This window comes from Dioscorea cayenensis, chromosome 2, assembly GCF_009730915.1.
Source record: "Dioscorea cayenensis subsp. rotundata cultivar TDr96_F1 chromosome 2, TDr96_F1_v2_PseudoChromosome.rev07_lg8_w22 25.fasta, whole genome shotgun sequence".
Classification (NCBI taxonomy): Eukaryota; Viridiplantae; Streptophyta; class Magnoliopsida; order Dioscoreales; family Dioscoreaceae; genus Dioscorea; species Dioscorea cayenensis.
Window position 1 is genome coordinate 14,731,506 of NC_052472.1, and position 4,605 is coordinate 14,736,110.

The window sequence follows — 4,605 nt, forward strand, 5'->3', positions numbered from 1 at the left end:
AAACATATAAACCATTTTTCCTATCATCACATGGTATTAGAGCAGTGGGTTAAAGCTCTAGCCACTGCGGTTGCCACTCCAAAATCTTAGCCATCCACTGATAAGTGCTTGTGTGTTAAGAATGCGAAGTGTTCTTTCTTTTCTACGATGAGCATTACTTTTATCGATTAAGCGCTAATACATGTGTTTTTGTTCTTTTTGCATGTAGGGGTTGTGAAGCTAAGTATTAAGAAAAAGAAGCCAAAAGTAGATCATGAACGCACTATTTGGTGGAATCTTTGGAAGGAACAAATGCGAAGACACAAGTGGGGCTCTAAGATACGTGAATGTGCCAACCTCCATGTATTCAAATCATTACAATCGCTTGAGGGAATACGGCGATCAGCATTTATGTATCCCGACTGTAGTCTGGATAGCAAGATCTTCACCAATGAAGCCTTTGATTGAAGAAGAGTTGAGATCTACAGCATAAACGTGTGCCTGTTTATGTTGCCTCGATGAAAAGTGTGGAATTGGGAGTGGTTTGGCGGAGTAATGCACAGTAGGTATTGTAGCAAATCAATGCGCCTATACACATCGTAGCGCTTCATAGTATGTCGAAAATCGTTTCCGGAGAATCCATACGGGCTCGTGGAAATTCCCCACGCCTGTGAAAATTCCACAGCCCGTGTGAAAAATCCATGTATGGTAGATGCCCAATTCCATCCCCTATTTAAGCCGTGGTTCGGACCGATTTTGGGAGCAATCTTTCATTCTTCTCCAACTTTTCTCCATCTTTTTGGGAGGTCGTCGGCTAGGGTTTAGAAAGGCTTTTTGGAAAGTATTTGAGTAGTTCCCATGGATTTATGACACCACGCCCGCTTGGAAGAAGGTTAACGAGCTCAGTCAAGCATCGATCCCGGGCGAGGTGTGTCCTAGGTCGAACAAGGGGACCTTGGAGAAGACACACACGCTTACTCCACAAGACCATCGACAGACCTATCACGAGGGGTTTTTCATGGATTACTTGTTTTTACTTTTTGATTTCATTATTGATTGTATCTTGATCCATAGAGAGCCAAACCCCTAATGGGTACTTAGATTTTGTAAACCCTAGGATGTTTTTGTTTCATCGACCTTTTATTATACTTTTCTAATTGATGTATCTAATCGAGTTCTAATCTTCGAATGCTTATTGAATGATTTCTCCCTTAGAGTGACACTCAGGTTGAGAGGACATCTTGGTAACCTTTGTGGACGAGCTGAGCCACCCGCGAGGGCTAGACAAAGGCAAGGCCTGAGAGGGTCAGAGGGTGTAGTCGAGAGGCAGCGAGCATCCCCTTCCCTTCCGATGTGGTTTGTCCTACCTCCACATTCCAAGAGTTCTTTGGCGGTCATAGTAGAGTGAAGGCTATGGTACGAACTCCGTCATGGGCTTAATCGCAATGCGAGCAACAGAAAAGTTGCAAGCGCTGACGTGACTTTCAGCACCGGGTTTAATTGTGACTAGGGATCTTCGCCTCGACCAAAGTGTTAGATCTACATGTGAAACTAGGCTATCACTCCGAATCTCTAGTAACGCTCTCGCAACTTTTACACAAAAGGCGAGGTGTTGAGATCGCTTTGATTTCCCCATCGCGTATACAGCGTAGAGTTAGTCTGCTACGACCTTAGGGTTTCGACCTGCCCAGCTCAAGGGATGTCCATCACGACTATGCCGCTAATACTATTAGAGACATAATAGTTGGTCTCGACTCGAAACATTAGTCCTAATGGGGAGCATCGTCCGAGCATTCTGCATTTCCTATCGACCGCTTTTCTCCCTCACCTCTATTTGTGCCGCCTCGTCGCTTGTGTATGTTTATATTACATTTCATCAACATAATCATTATTCATATTCATTTGGTTATAGTAATATTAGTATATTCCCCTACTCCCTATGAATGCGACGATACCCCACTCACTCAGATTTATTACTTCAGATAAACCCGCTCACTTGCGGTAGTAATACACATGTTTAACGTGCATCATTTGTGTTATAATTATGTTATAGTTAGTGATGCCCTCGTCTCGCTGTTGAAGGATTTATCTCTCTTTGTTATCATGTCTTCATCTCCCGATTACTAAGCTAAGAAATCTCCCTGTTCCCCGCGTCTATAAGCATTCAAGGCGACGTTTCTCACCTTTCACCACCGATGCTCGTTTGTTTATGCCGCTAAGCAGGATTTATCTCTTTATCATCATGTTCTTTGAAGTGTTTGAGTAGACATATTTTTCTATATGTGTTTTACACTCATTGAGCATCATTTTACCAAAGTCTGTCTCATAAAGTGTATTTGTTGTCAAATAGCTCAGGAGAAGCCTAGAAAGAAGAAAAAGAAAGAAAAGATAGTTAGGTTTCGAGGCACCTGGGAGTTCTAGTGCAAATATAAGGACCAAGATACTATAGGAGCTCATGCACATGTGTGTGTGCCAACTTTCAAGATAATTAAAGCTAAATCGATGCTGAAAGTGGCACAAAGGCAGCTCATGGCTCCTATGTCCCTACTTGTGTAAAGAATTCAAGAATCTTCCCAATGATGGTTAGACGACGGTAAAAGCCTTCATAAATCCTACCACGTGACTGTAGTGCCCATCCGCAGTGGTGGCTTAAAGAGAGAAGAGTGTGGAGCTCTTGTTATGAAGAGTATTGTAGCAAACTACCTCAGAAGCTATTGTCTGAAAAGCAAAGCTGCTATAGCTGGGAGATGGAGGTCTTTACAGTCTGGGGCTTAGTTTTCACCAACTTTCGATGTAGATCTTTTCTTCATTACGCAGAGCCTTTGGCAAACCCAGAAGCTTCTGTTGCAGGGACCCTCAAGATGCTGAGCAACTCCACCAAAGCTTTTCATCATCAAGAATTCAGCGGATTTTATCTCCATGGATTTCATCATTGCTTTTAATTGCATTATTATTGTAATTTGGATCCATGGAGGCTAAACCCTACAGAGATATTTGCGCATATGGAAACCCTGTGGATCATATCTTTGTATTGATTTGTTTTATGTTTCATTAAATCCGAGTTTCTCTAATTGAGTTTTAATCTTATTTTCATTGTTTACATGTCGTATGATCCTTGTGGTTGACTTTGAGCTGTATGACATGTTGCCTTGGGCGAGAGAGAGAGTGCCTCCTCCCCTCCGACGTGAGTGCATCCCATTCTATCTCAGTATTCTAGGCTTTCCAGTGCAAACCGATGGCGGTGGAGAGGCGTGAGGAGTGAGAGATTTCTCAAAGGGACCTTGTACGTTAGGATCTTACCCAGAAGTAAGGTTAGATCATATCTTTAAGAACCTCGCTGCTCTTAGGAATTTCTAGGAGTTTCATCGCGGGCCTACATGGTGCGAGGCAGTGAGACTGCGCCATATCTCCACCTGAGACTCGCTGTTCTTATATTACCCAACTTGCTAGTGTCTTGCCATAAACATATGGTAAATCACGCACTTCTGCACCGAAACCTCGGGAGACCTGCCTCAGGTACCCCATCTTTACACTGAGATCGACTCCCTTATATTTTATACTTTGTTACTTGCTTGGCATTATTCTATATTCTCATGATCGAGTTCATGTCATCACACTCTTCATTCTCGACTAGTATACACTCGCGCAGCGTTAGCACTATTACTTGCATTCCTCACGGATTCGACTTCACCCGACTCATCATGGCATTTTATTACTTCAACACACGCAGCACTTGAGGTGTACATGCACACAAATTGGTGTGCCATCTTTTGTCTCATGATTCTTTACTTAAGGATCTCCATTGTACAGCCTAGCAAAGTTAGATGAGAAACTATGTTTTTCATGCCACGTAGTTTTTGAGCGCTCTTATGGTGGATATCTTCACCAAGGTTTGAACATGTTAAAGTCTCTCAGTATTCTATGTAACAAGCTGCTACATGCTTTGATATATACGCTCAATTTTGAAGCGGGAGCAGTCGTAGTTATGTTATAGTTTAGATTGATTAATGCGCCATATTGACCATATATCACAAACCCTAATATTTCTATATACATATCCTCGCGACTCATGTTTTTGATGAACATATAAGCAAACTCATTTTTCCCATCATCTCAATTCTGTCATACGAGCGATGTTATATCATCAAAGAGATCCATATGGCTACCTATAGACCACTTCTTGCTTGGTCGACATGGCATAGGACGTGTCAATAAGAGCGGCCATGTTGAACTCGTCGAATGTTGAATGCCCATATGGCTGTTTTTGACAAACGCAGCTAGGTCCACATATGCGTATAATGTGAAGTCAACCATTGTTACACGTGCCAAATTGGGTGGCTACAACGTCATTAAATCTCGAATCTTCTTGGTACCCTCCCGGTGAGCACAAGTTGTAAAGTTTGATGATCTAAAATAATATAAATTAAAATTTCCACGCTCAAAATAAAATGATCATAATATGATACCCATCAAGATGCATTACCCGTTAGTTTCTCAAAGGTTAACAATGTCTCGGTGCAAAGACCATAGTTTGATCGAGTCATGATGATGCTTTATCAATATGCTTATTGGAATCTAAAGCAAGATCACTACATTTTGGTTTGAGCTCAATGTCTTATATAGTTG